A 21,095-nucleotide genomic window follows, 5' to 3' on the forward strand; every position below is an offset into this window, starting at 1 on the left:
CTAGTTTTTTTCCTTTCCTGTGTTTTTGGTGCTGTATCTAAGACATCTTACCAAATACAGTGTCAGGAAGCTTCTCCCCTGTTTGCTTCATACAAGTTTGAATGCATTAGGTTTTGTGTTTAGGTGTTTTATTCATTTAGTGGTAGGAGGTGAAAGGTGAGCACCTGACCTTACTCTTTGGCATTTGGATATCCAGTTTTCCCACCACCATTTGCTGGGAGACTGTCTCCTTTCTCTCCTACCCCCAACCACCTTTCCACCACCATAGACTAGATTTTATTTTATATGTAAATACTTTTGTGTAAAGACTATGAGGAGGGAGAGAATAATGTGTATGAGTGAGGGGAGAGAGCCAAGGGTATACCATAACATAAAAGAAAAAAATTGCATTGAAATTGAATTGCAGGGAGCCTCAGAATCGGGGTGCACTTACCAGTAATCTTGTCTTTGCTCACTGACCACATAGGCAAGGGGTTCTTTATGGGCTCTCTGTTCCACTTTTTTTAAATCTCAACTTCTATCTTTACACCACTATCACATGTTCTGACCAGATATATTGGCCTCTGTTTCCCAAGTTTCATGAGGATGGTTACCGTGTTCACCCAAAGATGAGGGAGGAGCAATGGATATGATTCTTACTCAAGAGAAAGAAGAGGCAGCATTTTTACAGCCTGAATATAGAAGAGTCATGGTATAGAACGAGTCATGGTGTAGAACCCCAGCCTCAGAGCACATGCTCTGTTTGATGTATGAATTCAATAGACACCATCCAGCTGCTCCTTTGTAGGGAGCTATAAGAGGAGCCATGTCTGCCTTCAGTCACTCCACTTGGGGCCCAGGTCTGGGAACTCTAGGTCAGGCTATCCCAGGCCCTGGAAGCTGCTAGCATGGGATCTGTGAAAGCGGTGAGCTCAAATTCAATCTCATACTCCCCAGTTCTGAAATCCAGATTGACAGCAGTGCCTGGTCCTTACTACTAAGGGATTGGTGTGGGAAGAGGACCTAGTAAGTTCTGTTCTTAGAGAGCCAATTGGACACAAATTGAGTTCAGAGAGAATAGGGGTGGTCTCCCCCTCCCTTTGCCCCCTCCCCTTGGCGCCATGGTCAATGGTTGTATGCAGGAGAGTCAGAGAGAGACCAGTTTCCTCTTGGACCTTTTCCTTTGGAAGCGTCACTAGACTGTGGTGGAAGAGCTTTCTGGACTCACACGGGCTAGAGATCTTGCACACAAAAGGAGCGATCAGCACAAAAGGAGAGCCCAAGGTAATAATCCACATGAGTGACACAACCAACTCAGCGACACACCACAGTCTTTCATCTACACACACTGACACATCATCAGTACTTTAAGAGTATCATCCTTCCCATAAAAATACTCCAGAGCCTTATGCTTTATGCTCTGGACTCCAAAATGATTACACTGTCTCCATCACTCAGCGTAAGAAACCTGGATTGATTACCCAAGGCTTGTTTCTGGCATTTCTGTTTTCCTCTCATTTGACAGGTACCTGCATTCACTTGTTCCATTATCTTCCGAGTTTGAATGGGAAAAGTAAGTTAAATCAAAGCATTGTTTCTTGAAGTATAAAACTGATGATGGTGGGAAGCTGCTTTGAATGCTGATCTGCTTGTACATAACTGAGAACTAGCTTCTTGCAGTAATTTTGCAGGCGATTAGCTTGTCGCATAGAAACCTCCCTTTGGGAATGACAAAGGAATGTGAGGTTTTATTTCTTTACCATAAGCAGATTACTCAAGAGAGTTCTCTCCCCCCTACATTCTCCCCTTCTTTCCCCGAAGTCTCTCCCTGAGAGAATTTTCTCCCCAGAGTCTCTCTCCGAGATAATTTTAGGAGAGGGAATGAAACATATGCTTAGCAGAGGTATAGGGGACTCAATTATCAACTGGTGCTTAGGTGGAATCAGTTTGCTCTAATACTAATACACATCCAGAGCTAAGGAGTTGGATGCAGTCTCTGCTGGGAACATCCTTTATTGTGAATTTAACAAACTCCTCTTTATTCTGCAGAAATCAAAAGTTGCCTCCTTGGTGAAGCCTTTTTGGGTTTTCTCCAGACAGAACCTAATCTAAGTTCCTGCTGTTGCATGTTTATTAATATTTTTGACACTGATCTCTGCATTCCCCCAATTAGACCTGTGTGAGTGGGGAACTATTTCATCATTTACTTTGGTATCCCCAGTGTTGGTTTGCAATGGTAAAAGCAGTAACAGTAGTAGTAAACACATTATCAGTATGCCCCAGTCATTATCAGTGGTATCTATCAGTATTATAGCTGTTATTATCAGTATGCCCCAGACTTTGCAGTAAGCCCATTCAGATGATTTGAATGATCTAAAATGCTGATAACACAGCAAGCTACTTCATTCTTTTACATGTGGATAATATAGTATTTTAGATCATTGTAATTACTACAATGTAATTGTAATCTCTACCCCCAAAAAATAATCAATATGTAAAGCATAGATGTTAGCCGTGGTAGACAATATAAAGATGGTATTTGATTGATATTTGGTCAACTATACTGAAAAGTAGTATGACATCAATAATTGTGACGAGAGCAGGTACTATTTATCAGACCTACTCTGGACTATACATTTTTTGCAGGGGCTGGGTTTCCCATGCCTTCCTCAGGAGACCTCAATCACACCCTTCCCAGTGATTCTCAGCTAACTCGGCCTGCGGATCAGTGCAGGGGCCTAAAGATGCCTAAGGTATTGGTCAGGCCCTGAAATGACAGGGATTATTATTATTATAGACTTCTCAGCAGTGCTCAGGGCCTCCTGGGCTGCACTCTGGCATACTTGAAGGAATTATGTGGTGCCAGGGCTCTGACTAGGTTTAACTGCATTCAGGGCCTGTGCTTTCATCTCAGTACCGTCTCTCTGACCCCAGGACTAGCTGCTTTATAGTAACTTTGAGGAAAACTGAAACCTAGCAATATTGAGTTTAGCATGTCTTACTCTTCATTAAGTTTTCTAAGTCTCAATTCCCTTAACTGTGCAGTGGTGTAAATAATAACACCAGCTTCATAGAGATGTTGTGGGGTTGAATGAAAACGTTGAAACTTTGTAGCATTCTTATTTCATATTATATTCTTGAGAAAGAACATAAAAAAACATGAAACATAAGAGGCAATAAAATGGGGAGACTGGTCTGTTTCACACCATAGGCAGTTGTTTCTTTGAGAAATTTTTATGAATTTTCATATGAACTCATGTCACTCCTCCTAGCCAGCAAATGGAAAATGGGGACTAGAGATTGTTGAAATAATTTGCCAAAAATCACATCATTGATGAGAAGTTGAGTATGAAAGCAAGTGCTTGGTTTTTGATTCTTTGTTTTTGCTTTGGGCGACACCTGGCAATACTCCAGGATCACTATTGCGGCTGGGCTGCTCAGAGGTCCATGCATAGTGCCAGGGATCAAACCCCAGGCTTAACTTGTGCAAAGAAAACGCCCTCCCCACAGAACTATCTCTCCAGCCCAGAAGGAAGGTTCTTGACCTTCACCACGAAGGCTTTTTTTCCCCTGTGCCTCAATTTTTCTTTTCTGTAGCAAGTTGAGGGCAGTAAGTCATGTTCTCTGTGTCACCTGGAGATGAGCATTTGCTCAATGAGTGCAGTGACTGAATCGCTTCATTTGCATAACTTAGGGAGGCTGTGGTTCTAGCCAGTGAACAAGCAAACAGCATGGTCTGTTACACCAGGGCACCAACTTGGTTGAATAATGGGGCCAGGCTGGTCTGTTTCAAACCAAAATGCATTTGCCAATAATGCAGTGATAAAAATATTGCGAAAGCAGAGAAAAGAAGACCAGTCTACCTTTATCGTAACAAATGTTCACAACATCCATAATACTCTGCCTGTGTGTCACACACTCATTTCACCCTGAGCAGCTGAGTTTTGCTTTGATGCTTCATTCCGTCTGTTGTTTTGTGCACTAGAACTGGAAGGAAAACTTGAACCAAGATGCCTGGTTTCACAGCTCTGTGGACAATAGGATGTAATTTGAGCACAGAAAATGACCCTGTGTTACCCCCCCCCCCCTTGTTTTTTTTTTTTTTTGCTTTTTTGGGTCAGACCTGGCAATGCACAGGGTTTACTCCTGGCTCATGCACTCAGGAATTACTCCTGGCGGTGCTCAGGAAACCATATGGGATGCTGGGAATTGAATCCGGGTCGGCTGCGTGCAAGGCAAACGCCCTATCTGCTGTGCTATCACTCCAGCCACCCTGTGTTACCTTTTAAGGAAACACAGAGGTCTGTAAAAATTACTGTTGTAGTTTAGATAATATGATTACAATTGTATCTATATTTATGGTCTTTATGTACAGTTACCTCCCCACCACACAAGTGCTCCGGAACTTCCACCAGTGCCCTGGTGTGACCTCTAGTCTCCCTCATCCCCTTCCATTGCTTAGCAATCTCAGTTTTGTAATTCAAGGCCAAAAGTCTATCATCATCCATTACTATCCGTTCTCTTCTTTTGGCTCTGGTCCCAAGATGAGTGAGATCATCTGATATTTGACCTTCTCCTCTCTGACTTTGCTTAGTCTTTTATGTTATTTTTTCACTTTTGTTAGTTTGTTTTTATTTTTAGTCATGAGGGCTGTTTTAAAAAGTGGTTCTTCCAGCAGTTCCATCATGTGAAATTGGTGAAAACTGGGAAAGGGATTTGGAACAGTCTTCCTGGCCCTCTTCTTCTTACCTCCTGCTAAGCTCTGAGACCCTGCAAAAGAGTACCATGGGAACACCCACTTTACAGTTTGGGAAACTCTAGGCTGGTCCCCTCACCTCAGGTTCACTGTTCCTGGAGGTGGTGGAGAGGAGCTTTCCAGCTGCCAGGCGTTGTACCTTTCTTCCTGAGCTTCATTCCCCATCATCAATTCCCTTAAAAGGAAAGCTAACCTTGGGTGAAAAGCTACCTGAAGCAACACCATTTCCGTGAGCCAGGACATCCTCATGTGCTCCTTGGGGTTCACAAAAAAGCTGCTAAGCATATGTTCCTACCCCACTTCTACTTCACTGGAGCGTTCAGGGCTTTATTGCCAAATTCTGAACATCCCAGTGACTCTGCTTTCTCCCTAATGCTTTGCTCAAAAGCAGAAAACTCACATAAAAGCATCTGTTGTGGTTTGCCATTGATTTGGGCACAGATCATTCAAGTATGAAAACAAACTTGGTGGTTCCAGTCTCTGAGTGCACACACTCACACATCTGCACTGTACTTAGTGGGCCAATTAGAACTTAGGATTTACAGGGCTTGGCGATTTCACAAAAACTCTTAATACCCATATCCCATGTGATAATTAGGGGACACATACCTTGGTAGGCAGATCTGGTAGCTTTCATCACCCTGTTCTTTAGTTGAGGAAGAAACCCACCTGTCACAGTATATTAGTCTGTCTTCAACTCTGAAGTGCCGCTCATTCCTCACTGATTCCTTCATCATCAGAACAAGATAGTGTATTGACTGTGTTTGTTGCTTTGCAAAATTACCCTTGGACTCTGGGGGCCAGAAGGATCCTTCCAGTTGCTAGTTATCTGGAGACAGGTTCCCTTTGGTTGAAAGGCTGCACTGGCAGAATGCCAGTGTCGAATTATCACAATAGAAATGCGAATTTGGGGCCATTATCATGTTTGCCAATCTGGGTGTTGCCTCCCCCCTACCCTGAGGCTGATAGGCCTGATCCCTATGCATGACTGTCCTCTACTTCCCCTGATTTGACCAGGAGGTCACTGAGGGGCACCAGTAAAGTTGGGGAGTCCATTTCCTATCTTCCTAACTTCAGAATCACTACAGTCTTTGCAGCTCTCCCATACCTCCACCCCAGAGGTATGGGATCAATAAAATCAATCAATAGAATAGATCAATAAAATCAATCAATAAATCAGTTCAATAAAATAGCTCCCTTCATAAATCTCTTTATCAGTTTAATTTGTATAATTATTTTCATGAGAATACAGCTATGGTATATTACGAAAAAGTGGGCAAGAGACAATGTGAGCATGATCCACTCATTTCAAGCTCAGATTATTAGTTTATTTTAAAGTACAGCTCCTCCTCTGCTGAATTAGAGTGCTAGGCACTGATAAGTGAATCTTCTAAATTTTATTAAAAGATTTAATATGCCTAGCCTAATAAATATCATAGCTTAGCCAAGCCTACCCTTTGCATACTCAGAACAGTTATTGAGCAAAATCATATAACAGGAAGTTTATTTTCTGACAAAGTGTTGACTATCTCATGTAAGTTATTGGATCCTGTGGTGTTGCTGCTTGCTGTTGCCTCGCAGAAACCCAAGTATGACCCGCAGATTATTAACCTGGAAAAAGACCTGTACTCAGTCTGGAGGACAAACCTCTCTAGGAGTTGATGACAACTCCTTTCTCCTGTTCTTTCCAGCCAGGGGTGTGGGTAGGGTTGAAGGAAACAAGGTGTGTTGGGCCTCAGCCCACAATACTGCACTGTTTCCTGTAACTTTCTGTGGCAAAGGACCCCTTTAACAAACTCTCCCAAGGGTCTCCTCTTTGATGCTGTCCCCTCAGTTTCAGTGAACCTGTTAGATAGCAGTTTCTTGGGTAAAATAGCATCAACCCTAACACCTTCCATTTGGATTCCGTTTGACCAGGGGATAGGAGAGGAATGTATGGAGATGGTCTCTGCTTGGCTTACTGGCAATTCCCTATCTCAGACTTTCACACCCCCACCAAACTTTTAGACTTCCCCTGGACAGAGCTGGGGGTTGAAGGCTTTATCCTTGTGCCTGATGATTTTCAATTTTTATGTGGGTCTGAATCACCTGCGAGGTTTATCAAGTTGTCAATTTTTAGGTGCCTTTCCCTGATGATTCTAATTGTGTAGACAAGGAGCACAGCTCAGCTATCTTTATTTTTAATAAGCCCCTCAGATGAATTTGATGTAGGGAGAGACCCGAGATCACCTTTGAGAAACACTTCTTTATGCCAATAGACTGCTTATCCATACTCTCTGCCTTTTAACACATTCTGTCAGATTCCATAATCAAATTCATGTCTTTCAAGTGTACTTAACATAATTCATTGAGGTTCTGTGTGCGTGCATGCATGCATGCGTATGTGTGTTTAACAAGGGAAATTTGGTTGAAAAGAACCATTAAGCCAGATAGTGCTCTGTCTTTTCCCTTAGTGAAATGAGTTGATGGCGGTAATTTCTGAGTAGGCTTTGTGTTTTGATGAGTCTCTTTATCTTAGGACAGTTTTCTATTTCTCTACCCATCCAACCATTCATCCACTCATTTATTAAGCACTGACTGTGCGCTCGGCACTTTGCTAGGTATGGGAGTTACAAAGCCATTCCTTCCCAGAAAACACAGAAGAACTAGAGCCAGCCATGTCTGCAAGCAGTTGAGTGAACAAACACAGAGCACCCAGGATGGCCAGAGAATGTTGTGGGCACTAGGATGCATAGTGCATAAGCAGATATTCTTGTATGCACAGAGCTTACATCTTTGCATTTTTAATACTGTTGGAGAAATAGAAAGTGAAACAAAGGATACACTATTGTTTTCTTTTCTGTTATTGTTTGGGACCATTTTAGGCAGTACTCAGGGGATAATGCTGTGCTGAGGCTTATACCTGGAACTCCTGTACTTAGGGCTCCCTGGTTCTGAGTGTGGAATTTTTCTTATATATTATGGGAAGGCCCTAATCTTTATAAGCTAGGGAATTATAGGAAATATTGCACTAGGCCACACCAGTTTGGCTGGGATAGTGCCTAATAGTGTGCGAGACCAGGTACAGATTGAACCAATTCCCTGCCCAGTGAGATAGTCATGGGGAAAAGAAAATGAAAACAGATGAGAAAAATCCAGGTCTGAAAAAAAGCGTTCCAACACAGGCTGTAGTTTTCAGCCTCACAACTGTAGTTTTTCAGAGTTAGTACTGGATAGCAAGTGGTTTGGGGAGAATTTTTAAGCAATAAGGTTCATGGAAGTCAAGACCATGGAGACCAAGAGAGAGTGCTCAGTGAGCTGAAGAGCATGTTTTGCAAGTGGAAAGTCTGAGTTCAGTCCCCAACCTTGAGTGGCCCCCAAACACTGCCAGGTGTAATCCCCAGACCAAACCCAAACAGAAAAGGGCTATGAAGTCTCAATGAAAGCGTCATTGGACTTTGTAGATCATCATGGTATTATTTGGAATATATCCCCAGTCCTTTTTTCAGACTCCTGTAAATCTGCTCCCCTGGCATATTAGGGTCAGTATCCTGCTATTATGAAGTCTTTCAAGTCTGAAGATTGTGTCAGTTCCTCTTTCTATCCTAGGAAGTTTAATGGAATGCAAAGCACAGGAATGTGCAAAATGTTGTTACAGTGAAGAGTGAATCCATGAGTAAGAAAAATTTTATCAAATACCTACTCTTGCCAGGTCCTGTACTAGATTTTAATCATGTGGAAAGGATGGGCTGGAGTGATAGTTCAATGGATAGGGTGCTTGCCTTGCACATGGCTGACCTGGATTTGATCCTTGGCACCCCTTATCATCCTCTGAGCACTACCAGAAGTGATTCTTGAGTGCAGAACCATGAGTCAACCCTGAGCATTTCTAGATGTGTCACAAACACAAAAGAAAGATAAAACAAAACAAACATGGGGGGAGGATTAAGCCTTTTTTCATACCTTCAGCAGACTATAGCCATTTGTATACTGTGTCACTGAACTGTGTGCTGAGATGATGGCAGAGGTTACAGCAGCTGCTCTCACTGTCCCTTGTTAGAACATGCTTCATTCATCAAGCAGGTGCCTGTCTCTACACTGCTATCCCCCACCAAGGCTAAGCCTTCTCGGAGACAAGTTCTTAGAGCTAAGGGTTTGACCCATAGGAGTTCAATGAATGTTTGCAATAGCACCATTATTTGTTTCACTCTAGGGTGCCAGAAACTGGGCTGACATCCTCACTGCAGGGCGTGGGGCCAAGAAGCAGCAGAGATGGGACTGGAGTCCAACTCTAGTTGGCACAACCTATTGGGGTGCCATAGTAACCCCCCTGGACTGGGAGGTTTATATTTCTCCTTGTGATAGTCATTCGGAGCCCAAGATCAAGGTCAACTTCAGATCTTATGAACCCACCCCTGAGTGCATAGTCGGGCATTTTGCAGCTCTGCTCTGAGGAGTGGGAGTGAGAGAGGGTCTCGGCCTCTGTGTTGTAAGGCAGTGCTTTTTAGCCCCATTCTCTGTCTACTTTCCTGCATTGAAGTCTGTTTCAGTGTCTCCAAAACTAGGTGGCAGCCTGTGATCTGGGGCAAGGTGAAGGTCACTGCAGACCAACTACTAAAAAATAGGATGCTGAGCATTAGGACAGTTTCAGTAGAGTTTTAGCATTCCAGATTTAAATAACAAAAATAATAATTATAGGACCCCCTTTGGCAATGTGGAGGGAACCAAGGCGACTCCAATTGTGGTGCTTAGGGAGCCATTTGGTGCCGGGCTGGAAATTAGGGGATTGAACTCAGGGCCTTCACATGCCAGGCAAGACTCTAACTCTATTTTTGTTTGTTTCTTTTGGGGGACACGCCAGGTGGTGCTCAGGGATTACTCCTACTCTGTGTTCAGAGATCATTTCTAGTGGTACCGGGGAAACATGTGCAGTGATAGAGATAGAACCTGGGTCAGCCACATGCAAGGCAAGCATCTTACCTACTCTCTGATCGCAGGGTTGTATCTCTTGAACTATCTTACATCCTCTGACTTTGAAAGGTGGATTTCAGCTGTAGTCTGGGATGAGCAAAGGCCCCAGGCATTGGTTGCCCATTTCATCTTCATTAACAAATACCTATTCACAGATCAAATCAAAGCTGTGACATCATTTTTTCTTGTGGTGGGATGAGGAGTATGTGACCCAGCTGTTGTGTATGCAATGCAACCAAAATTCAAGGAGCCTCTGGGCAGGGTCAAGTTGCCTTGTGTGAGAATAGAGGGCCAAAGTATGTATGTTAAGGGGAGAGGATTGGGGGCAGGAGGAAGTAACCACTGGGGTCAGAGGTCAAATCACTCTGTAACTTAAACTCTTTATTACCAAATAATGCAACCAATGCTTAATCACTCAGTGTAATTACAAAGGTGATTTACTGGGATAATTTTATTTTTAATGTTAAATATTAACAGAATGGTAATAGCTTATAAGATCATTCACTCCTACAAAAAAAAATTAATAAGGGGCCTGAGCAACAGTATAGCAGGTAGGGCACTTGCCTTGCAGGGGCTGCCTGGGTTTAATCCCTGGCACCTCATATAGACAGCGACCCTGTTAGGAATGATCTCTGGGAATAGTCATGAATAAGCCTTGAGCATCATCAGATGTGGCATCCCACTAAAAAAAAAGACATAAATAATGCTTTACTAGAGTAGTTTAAAGGAAATTGATAAAGGTTTTTGTACCCCCAATTTGTTAGTGAATAAGGGGTTAAAATTGCAAAATATTGTTCTACTCCATGATTTAAATTAGAAAGGCTCCTGTCAGAAAAAATGCTTTACAATGCATAGAACTTTTTGATTATTTTTGTCTACTTCTGGCCAAAATATTTAGCTTAACTGCAGTCATGCTATAACCCATTTGTTCATTTATTCAACACATGTTTGCTGTTAAAGCTTTTAGTTTGTGTCCGTGTATTTTAACTTGCCATAGGTAGACTTAGTATGCCTATAGCAGCAACACATAAATTTCAGCAGAGGAACTGTTCTCTCTGGGTGTGCATAGAAAAGACTTTGCAATCAAGAATTTAACTGTCTTTAAGAAAATGCACATATTTCTTTTGTTCCTTTGGGATATGCTTCCTGGAGAGGTCTGAAATAAGGCTGAAAAAATTATATCCAATTCTTTTTTAATAATCCTTTAAGTGTCTTCTGATATGCATTTCGGAGTGGTGCCATAGATATGTAATTTGCAGTGGGAAAATATGAACTTGAATTTTATAAGAACCTAGCTATTATGTTCTTGAAATATGTTCATGCCAATGCCAGTGGTGAGGGGAGCCACCCTCCCTGATTTTTTCCACTTGGATCAGAATTTGTAACTGCTGATTTCTTTCCATCCACTTTGGTTAATAGATTTAGGGAGTAATTTTCAGATGTGGAAACAATAGCTCGCAGATGATAAAAGTAGACCATCTCCAATATGGGGACGGAAGTAAACTTTGGATGGTTGAGATCTCTCTACACCACTCCTCCCCATTTTGTACTTGTCACGGTTGTGCTTTATTCTCTGTTATTTTCCATAAAACAGACTGAACCTGGAGGGGTGGAGGGGTATGCTGCTTCTGTTCAGCTTGCCTGTGAGCACGCCTCTTGATTTATTTCTTTAAGATAGACTGGTAAGGGGGAAGAGATGATCTTGTGCTGGTAAAGAGGATGGGCCAGCAGCTATATGATATATTCATTTTAAAGGTCACATGTACAAGCAGGAAGAGATTCTGAGCACACATCATATCATTACAAGGTAATGTACTATATCTACTATGTATGTGGGTGCTCTGCAAGCAAAATGCTATTTCCGTCTGAGCTCTTCAGTCCTGGATAGGAAACGCAGGAATTTGGATGTACTTTCTTGCAGGCAAGTTCTGTGAAATCATTTTATGGTGCTTATGTGAAAGCATGCTGTGTCAAGTCAGCCCGAGGTCGTTACCGTTTTTATTAGGTGATTATATTATAAATATGAGTTAGGCCTCAGTCACAAGCGGGCCCTTTATGTGTGGATCCGAATATGCCTGCATCAATGAGCTGAATTCCAAATTGGAATATTGATTGTCTGAAGCCCGAGGTACAGACTCCCTCAAATTTTGAATCAGGCCTCAGGGTCCATATGCCTGTCTGGAGATAAGTTTTTCTTATAACTGGGAGATGTAAGGCTTTGTACCATGGGCTTCACATGGAGGACAACCAAAGGCTGACGCCATCCCTGCACTCCCCCTTGTGAACTGAGAGCTCTTACACATACTGTTTTTAGACAGATATAAAGAAATTGTCATGGTTGGGAGTGTCCCTGAATTTGCTCTCAGAATTGGAAAAGGCAAACATTCGTGTGTGCATTATTTCCAAGCCTATGCAACTGAAGAATTTTTCTTTCTTTTTTCAGCGGAGGTTGGCGGGGTGGAGGGATGCTGTTTAGGGGTCCAAATAACAATTTGAGGCTAACAGAACTGCAAGAGCCCATGGATGCGATGCTGTTCAGGTCCTACAGTGCTGGAAATACCTTGGGCCACACCCAGTGGTGCTGGGAGTTTCCAGGGCTGCAACTGGTAATGTTCAGGGATGATGTGGTGCCAGGAATTCAATGCAGACCTGATGCATGCTAGGCTTATGCGCTATTTCTATCTCTGGGCCCCTTAAATAGTTTTCCTTTGATTCTGAGATTTTTGGGTGAAGAGTACAAAGCATTAATTACCTCAGGTTTTTCTCCTACCATTTCTAATTCTATAAACATCATTAACTCTAAAGGTTTAACCCTAAAACTCATAGAATGACTAAACTCCCCTTCATCAAAAGTTCTTTATCCTACTACCATTGGGATTTTTTGGGCGTGGGAGGTGGGGCGTTTGGTTGTTTGGTTGGGGACATACCTGGCTTACTCCTGGCTTAGTGCTGAAGGATCACTCCAACTGGGCTCAGGAGATCATATGTAGTTCCGAGTATTGAACCTGGGTTGGCCACTTGCAAAGGAGATGCCCTACCGGCTATATTATCTCACTGACATCATTTTTTGTAGCCTTGGAGGAGGTTAGCCTGACTTCTTCTCAGTAGTTGGTGGAACCTCCTCAAAAAAGTTTTGACAACAACCAAAACCAACCAACCAAACAAAAAAGCCCCCCAAAACAAAGGATGTTGTCAGACACTGTCTCCTGGGGTGAAAAAGAACCGTGGAGTGGTTTTACTAAGCTGATATGCAATTAAGACCCTGACACCGACTTAAAGCAAAGTGAAGCGAATCTCTGAGCTTAAATTCAGTCAGATGAAGAGCCTGGGGGAAGGCTCACTAGGCTGAGTGTGGGCTATTTGTGCAGGAGGCTTAATTTGATCCTCAGCACCACAGGCTGAACATCACCAAGAACAATCCTGAGCACTAAGTCAGGCGTAACTCCTGATCACTGTTGGGGGTAACCCGAAATCCTGAAAAGAAAAACTAATAAACAAACAAAAAACCTAAAACCAAATAACAGGAGGCAAACGTGAACCCCAGTGTTACTGATACCTGTTAACATATTGGCTGTTCCTTTAGAATGGGATTCTGAGAGCAGGAGTCTTCTTTAGCCCAGCGGCCTGGGACTGCCAGCTATACAGGTCCCCAGACATAGTGGCTTAATGAATCAAGAGACAATGGCTAGTCTCTAAAAGTGTGTTGAGCTCCCATAGACGTGTGCTCTTATGATAGTTATGTATGCATGTACATATGTGTAATGCACATATTCGTATGCTTCCATAAAAAACTTCACAGAGCATGTTCTATAGTTTTTACTTCTATGGTGTTTTTAAAAATGGTCACATAACATGTATATAATGTTGGTGCAATGAATATCTGGCACTCAAGATACATGGGAATAATGAAAAAATACAACATCCCCTGAAATATACCATGAGAGATGAAATTTTGGGGTGATTAAAGTAGTTATGTGTTGGGTATGGGGCACTGTATAAAGGGGTACCTGGAGAGTTCTCTTTATTTCATCCCCTTGACCTTCACCCGGGATGCCTCAGGAGTCTTGGTCAAAGGAGAGCTAGCTATTGGATCCTTTGAAATCTATACTGGCAGTGGGGAGGATGTGTGTGTGTGTGTGTGTGTGTGTGTGTGTGTATCAATATAATCAAAGTTGTGTGAGTAATTCATGGCTGCTTATTCATTCCCAGACATGCCCTGGCTGGCTCGCCAGAGCCACGGCCAATCTTATGGTGATGGCTATATTTTGGAGGCCTGCATTTAAAATCATAAAAAGAGTCTGAGGGAACAGCCCTTCTCAAGATTTATGCTGAAGTGGCACAAAAAGTTGAGTGTTATTGGAAGGTGTTGGAAATCACTTTTTAAACTTTAGATTTAAATTCATTCTCTGGGCTTTGACCACGACAATGGTCTGAATTTTAAGAGGACTATAAAAAAACATTTACAAGGTACATTGGATTTCTGGGTCAGGACTCAAGGCTGAAGAAGAAAAGTTGAATTAAAAGGCACTTCAGTTAACATTAGAAAATATGGTAGAAACGACTTGCTCCAACCTTTTACAGATGAGGAAACTGGAAATCACTGTATGATTAAATGGCTTATCCAAGGTCACTGATTTTTGGTTTTGTCTTTCCTTTAAATTAATTTCTCCATTACTATCCTCCCTCTCCCCTCTTCATCTTTCTCTTCCTCCTTCTCTTCCTCTTCCTCCTCTTTCTCTTCCCACTCCTGCCCTTTCCCTTTCTTTCTCTGTACCCCCAGTCCAAAAATAAAATTAGATTTAGATTCTCTTGTGCACATAGACAGTGGTTTTCCAAGGTTGCTAAAACAATCAACCTTAATAGTGACAACTTAGAAATAATCAACTACAACCATTTTCTTTTACTTTGTGAGTAAACAGAAGTCCAGAGAAGGGAAGTTGGGCATTTGGATTTACTTATTTATCTATTTATTTATTTGAAGCTAGTGACTTAACAAAACTACAACTTTAAATATTATTGATCTGTCTGTTTAGATTCCTTTTCTCTGGAACCTGTAACTGTAACTTGTTATCTCAAACTCTCCTGTTGCTCTCTTGCATTCATTCATTGGTTGATATTTTCATTGTGGCTACCTGGTGTTAGGAAAGACCCAGCCTTCATCAGGATGTGCTTTATGCTCTCAAGGAACTCACATTCTGGTGGCGTGGACCTTATGAGCAGGTAGACATGTGGGCTTTGCATCAAGGCAGGGGAATAGGGTTTGAGGACTGAGGTGGTGATAGAAGTGGGAGCTGTGGTTGATAGTTCCTGTTGAATTGAGGTTGAGATGTCAGGGTCTTTGCAGGAAGAATATTGTTCTTTGCAGGAGATGAGAGGAAAATCTGAACTGAGAAGCAGCTCTGGAGAGAGAGAGAGTTAGCTTTGTGTCCTGGAATTAAGAACACAGTGCTTGATTCTATAGCTCCCCTCCAAGGCTTCTCATCCTGATGGTCTGGATTGAATTATTCAATGTTCTTGGACTCCTTCTGTATAAAGAAGGTGATCTATAGTGACACTTAGCTTGGTTCAGCTTACATATACTTAGTCTTGAATTCCTGATTTCTGGTCCTATGCAAAATTTTGGGATATTCAATCTGACCATATGCATGAGAGGACCACACATTGCTGAGGAGGATCTTAATCCATTCAGAGAAGAACCTTGACTTCCTCTCAAGTCCAAATCCAGAGCCTGAGTTTCAAGTCAGTAATACCTGTGGAAGAACAAGTTTGTTCTAAGGATTCAATACATGTTTATAGCAATTGTCCTTGTGTCCTTTTGTTCAGATACCATTTGGGGCCATGAAGCCAGTGCCTGTTTACATTTTAAATTTTCATAGTCCCTAATTTTGTCCTTGTGGTAGATGGGTAAAGATGAAAAGGGAAAATATTTATTAATAATATCAAGTGTTTTGTCATGTGGAAGAAAAGTATTAATGGTTTCTAATTTTCTTTTCTCAGTGCGTCTCAAATTGATCTCATCTTGATACCATGTGGCACCAACCTCAGAGGGAGGGTTGGGTTTCCTTCCTGTCCTTGCTTCAGTGTGTGCTGTGTTTTTCTCCATCAACTGAACTTTTGCTGAGTGTCACTACGTGATAAATCCTCAAAAAGTTTGTTACTGAATTTGTCATAGTGTTTGCCCGACTTGCTGCCAGCAAGAGTAAAGGTAGTCTTGGATGAAACTCCAGCATCCAGGTTTTTAAATACAGATTTATTTATTTATTTTTTAATGAATTACCATGAGATACAAACCGTGAGATTTACAAACTTTTGTGATTATGTTTCAGTCATACATCCAGTTTTAACTATCAACTCTTAGTGACTGTCCCTTCAATTCAAGTCTTTTGGGGCTTTTTCTGACTTCACAATAAGACAAAACATTCATTTTCTCAGAATCTCGAGCTGCATCCTTTCAATCCCCACTCATCAGTTCCCTACCTTGATTTGTGACTTCTTTTTTTACTTGCCCCCAAAATAAGCCTTTTGCTGAGTCTGGGTTGTGATGCTTGAAAGTGCCTCCTGAGAAGCTTACACATGTTCAAAGAGAGGCCAAGTGTCTAGCATGATAAGCTTAGACTTTCACAGTTTTTTTTTTCTTTTTTTAACGTTTTATTAGTGAAACACCATTAGGTGCAGTTGTAGACTTACAAATTTTGGTGCTTGGGTTTCAATTATACAATGATCAAATACCCATCCCTCCACCAGTGTCCATTTCCCACCGCCATGGGTCCCGGTATCCCTCCTACCCCCAATCCCCCCCATTCCACCCTGCCTCTGTGGCAGGGCATTCCCTTTTGTTCTCTCTCTCCTTTTGGGTGTTTTGTGATTTACAAAAGGGGCATTGAGTGGCAATCACGTTTGGTTTATAGTCTACTTTCACCATGCTTCTCCCATCCCGGAAGGATCCTCCCAACACCCTTTATTTTGTGCTCCCTTCTTTATCTGAGATCCATAGTACTTTTTGAACTGTTCTCTGTATCTCCAGTCTGTCTATATGCCTCACATTTCTGATGTTTTTTTTTTAAATTTTTGCTTGTTTGTAAGTTTTTTTTAAAATTTATTTATTTATTGAATCACTGTGGGAAAAGTTACAAAGCTTTCAGGTTTAGGTCTCAGTCATGCAAATATCAAACACATTTCCCTTTACCAATACTTATTTTTTACCATGAAGAACCCCAATAAAACGCCACCCCCCCACCCCTCCAGATGAATTCTGGTTAACACTGTATCTGCTTTGATTAGATTCATTATTTCAATAAAAGATTCACCACTATTATTTAGAGTTTACCCCCCCCCCCAAAATCAGACATGCTGAAAAAGCATTGTGAAGTGATTTGCTTTCTACAGCTGGGTACAAGAATTAAATGTTGGTTTTCGATTTCTGCTATTTTACTTATTAACCCTGGAAGTATTTCTACTGAAAGTCAAATAATTAAGAAATTGGTTTCTGTGCTCTGGAGTCGTGGCCATGCTGGAGAGCCGCTCGTGGGGGGCAACTGGTGGCCTCGGTAGGGCGTGAAGGACGGACCGGAACGCCCCCCTTCCCATGAGGTTTTAGTCGCCCCCCCACCCCCGGCTCATACCTGCTGTCCACAAGGCTCCCATGTGGCCACCATCCTTCTTTCCAGAGAAGAGAAGGCGAATGGGGCAACACCCTTTCCCCTCCGGGCAGACATGATGGCCTGGATTAACGCATAGTCCTTCACTTTTCTGCTCCAAGCTGCTGGGTTCTGCATTAAGTCCTTGTGTTTCTGGGGCTGTGGCCGTGCTCCAAACTTAACTCAGATTTTCAGGGAGAAACATTGGGTGATTTACTTCCCATTGATTACTTTGTATATAGAGATCTGGGGGAGGCGGGATGCGGCACCTACCCCATCTGGGACTTTCTGATGATCTCAGCTCTTTTTGGAACCTGGTTTTTTCTCCAGCAGCTGTGGAGCCATCCCTCCATGTGGCCCTTCTCTTCGGCTGTATGCTGTAAAGATGGCGCTGGGGGGCGAGCTGTGGGCGTGACTTCCAGAATCAGAGGTTACCTGGGAGCCGTAGTCCCGGCAGTTTGGAGGAAAAGTCCTAGTTCCCGCATACTCGAGCTATGCTTGTAGAGGCTTCTGGTCACCGGGGTTCCATCTGGGGGAGGCGGGATGCGGCACCTACCCCATCTGGGACTTCCCGATGATCTCGGCTCTTTTTGGAACCTGGTTTTTTCTCCGGGAGCTGTGGAGCCAGCCCTCCATGTGGCCCTTCTCTTCGGCTGTATCCACAGTTTCTTTACATAGCTGCCATTTGGAGAGCAATTGTTGTTTTCGTGGATTTGGTTCTCCCTAGAGAGCTGATGTGAATGGGGCTATCTTCTTGGATGGGGGAGGAAGCAGAAACAAGTGTCCTGACGTGTCCAGTCTCAAAATGACCAAGTTCTAGCAGGGTCATGGGCAATGGTTCAGTTCCCCAAACTAGCAAGCTTGCATACTGGCTTTCAGAAACCAAAGCTCTTGCTTTTTTCCCAGACTATCATTTTACTTAATCTTTAGACAGCCATTTTTGCATTCTACATCTTCATTTATTCCTACCACTCCTAAAATAAATTGTCAGAACACACACACTGTAATCAGCAATCTGAACCCCAATACTGGATCACTCTAGCTAGGTGATGCTGGGCAGCTCTGTTGTCCTTTTGAATCTGTTTCCTATCTTCAAGGTGAGATGGATAACAATACCTGTATTTCAAGACTGTTGTAAATATTAAATAAGCTTATGCAAGCAAAATGCTTAGATGAGTATCTAACATAAGAGAAGCTTTCTTCAATATGTGTTAGCTATGCTAATTATGAGTTATTATTATTTACTTTTCAAACATTTAATAAACCACTGCCATATGCCAACTATTGTGCTAGATAATGGGGTGACTTCCTGGTGTCCCTTTCAGCTCTGAAATTCAGTGATAGATGTAAACAACCAAACCTTCCATCAACGGGGAAGTACTGTATGGGTAGCTTCAGGGGACTTTCTGACTCTCTGCTTAGAAATCGTTATGTGTGAAATGAAAAATGCATTTAGCTATTACTTTCTTTTACCCATCTTGTTCACGTAGGTGGATTGTATTTTACTACCTAATTAAGAGTAATGGGAAAAAATGGAAGGAAGCACATGTGTAGTTTATGTGTGGGTTGAAATTTCCCGAGATGGGAGACAAATTCATAAACAGGAAAAACAGTAGCACTACATGAATTAAAAAATCCACGGCTATCAGAAGATGAAGTAATGCCATTTGGCTATTTGGGGCTGGGAGAAAGAAAGCATAAACACATTTGCACATACTTCCTGGAAGAAAATGGTTCTGCAAAACACAGGACCTATTTGAAGATCACGTTATACTCAGACCACTGAATTTTCATAGTTCAATATTTTTGCACACTTTTCTACTGATGACTGGGAAGTAAATTACCTGAGCACGTGCAAACCAGATCTAAAAGGGAATCGATTGGGTAGACTTGATCTGTTTTTCACTCTTTTGTGATTGGCATATAAATACAAGTCTCTCCTGGTCTACAGAATTTCTGCAAGGCATGCTGGGAGGAGCCTGAACTTCAGGATCAGATTATTGACCCCTGACTTTGAATTATGGATTTTTGTTACAATTGAGAACAAGACCAAGACCTGACATTTTTTTAGAGATCCACTCCTTCTTTGTAGTGTAGGCCTGGAAATTATACTTGACCTTCTTGCCAAAGCCTTATTTGCTAGAAGTCTCATGGATTTGGCCAAGAGCTCTGCACAGTGGTACCTTCTCTTTATTGAACAGCTTAGAGCTGTAGTTTTCAAGGAAAACAAAGATGAAATTGTCTAGTGAAGCTGTTGAGGGGTGTAGTGGAATATGTGTGTGTGTGTGATGAGTTTATAGCTCCTGAAGTATATAATCTAATGAAATAAAATGAAATTCAGGTGCTCACTCTACAGGGCATGAAATAGAATGTCACCAGTCTCTGGAAGTTTCTTCAGAGTTCCTCCATAATAGGCCCCTCTCTGAGACTTCTGGCATAAATTTCATATTTATCCATTCTGTTCCTTATCTTTCCTTAGGTATGTCAAGGATATTTATTTTTCATTTCATTTTCATTTCATCATCCTGTTAATTGTCGATTGCCTCGAGCAGGCCCCAGTAACGTCTCTTTCATCCTAGCCCTGAGATTATATTCAGGGCTCTTTAGGAGAATGAGACCCATCATTGTTACTGGTATTTGGCATATTTGGTAGGCCACGGGGAGTTTGCCAGACTCTGCCCTGTGGGCAGGCTACATTCGACAGCCTGCAAGTTTGTCCAAAGTAGGAATGAGATAATAAGATGTCATAATAAGATGTCGAGATCTGGATTTTATAGTCTCTGAGTCTTGGCCGCTGATGGGATTACACGGCGCCAGGGGGCCAGGTGGTGGGTGTGACCCCCGCCTACTGGAATTTGGAGGATCTGGGTGGAAGATGCTCGACTCCAATTCGAGTAGGCTTGGAGGTCTCGGCCCCGGAACCCGCGTGGCTTTGTCCCTCTGCCAGTACCTTCAGGTGTGCGGAGAGTGGTCTCAGCATGGTGGTGGCTGGTCCTGGAGGTCTCCGGCTGCCGTAGCCCTGGCCGGGGCGGGGAGGAAAGCTCAACCCGCTCCCCTCCAAGGGACTCCGGGAAGGAACACCGAGGCGCGGGGGCAGAGACTGCACTGCTCTCGTCCGGGATCTGGATTTTATAGTCTCTGAGTCTTGGCCGCTCTGAGTCAAGGATATTTATAATTTGATTTAATTTTGCTTGCTTCAAACTTTACATGTATAGTAGACTCATCTATAAGGTAGACTTTTCTGATGGTTTTGGTTCTCCTGCTTATAAGAGGTCATACATAGTGTGTTGGGACATAGAACCATAGTTAGTTTTCTTTGCTATGTTGTACTGTGTTATCATGCTACCTAGTACTGGTGAATTTGGTCCAATTTCCAGGTTGATTCTAGTTATTATGAAATATGTTACTGTAAACCTTCTATCCCTTTGCTTCTTAAGCCTAAGACTCTTCAGAGTCTTCATTGGCCTTTCTGCCTGCTGTCTGACTCTGCCTCACTGTTTTTTCCACCTGATAGCTGAAGCCTGAGGGCGGGAAGATTCCCATTGCCCCCCAGCTATCAGTGCATCCTGGAGTTGTCACCCTGGTCTTCTCCTGGTTGGACTCATCACTGTGTCCTGACCACAAGTCTGATAGTTTGTTTTTTTTTTTCAAAAATATTTCCTTTGCTGTATCATTGTGGAAATATAATTTGGGCTTACTCTTGTATGCTCTCCTAGAAATAGATTTTGCATGTGCTGCTGAGATGATTTTCTGTCTATCCGAAGTTGGGGCAT

General features: G+C 42.5%; 1 protein-coding gene across 4 annotated transcripts in view; it reads left to right on the forward strand.

Moving 5' to 3' along the window:
* The window catches only part of DAB1 (DAB adaptor protein 1), a 413,306-nt gene that overhangs the window by 47,510 nt on the left and 344,701 nt on the right, over positions 1–21,095 (forward strand). Inside the window, exon 1 of one of the 4 annotated variants that reach the window (XM_056122172.1) lies at positions 11,426–11,492. The exons of the other annotated variants lie outside the window; for them this stretch is intronic. The gene's annotated coding sequence lies outside the window, so the exon portion shown is untranslated. Of the gene's footprint in view, positions 1–11,425; positions 11,493–21,095 lie in introns of those variants that run through there. 4 annotated transcript variants of the gene reach the window in all.

The sequence above is a fragment of the Sorex fumeus genome, unplaced genomic scaffold (genome assembly GCF_029834395.1).
Source record: "Sorex fumeus unplaced genomic scaffold, SorFum_2.1 ptg000045l, whole genome shotgun sequence".
NCBI lineage: Eukaryota > Metazoa > Chordata > Mammalia > Eulipotyphla > Soricidae > Sorex > Sorex fumeus.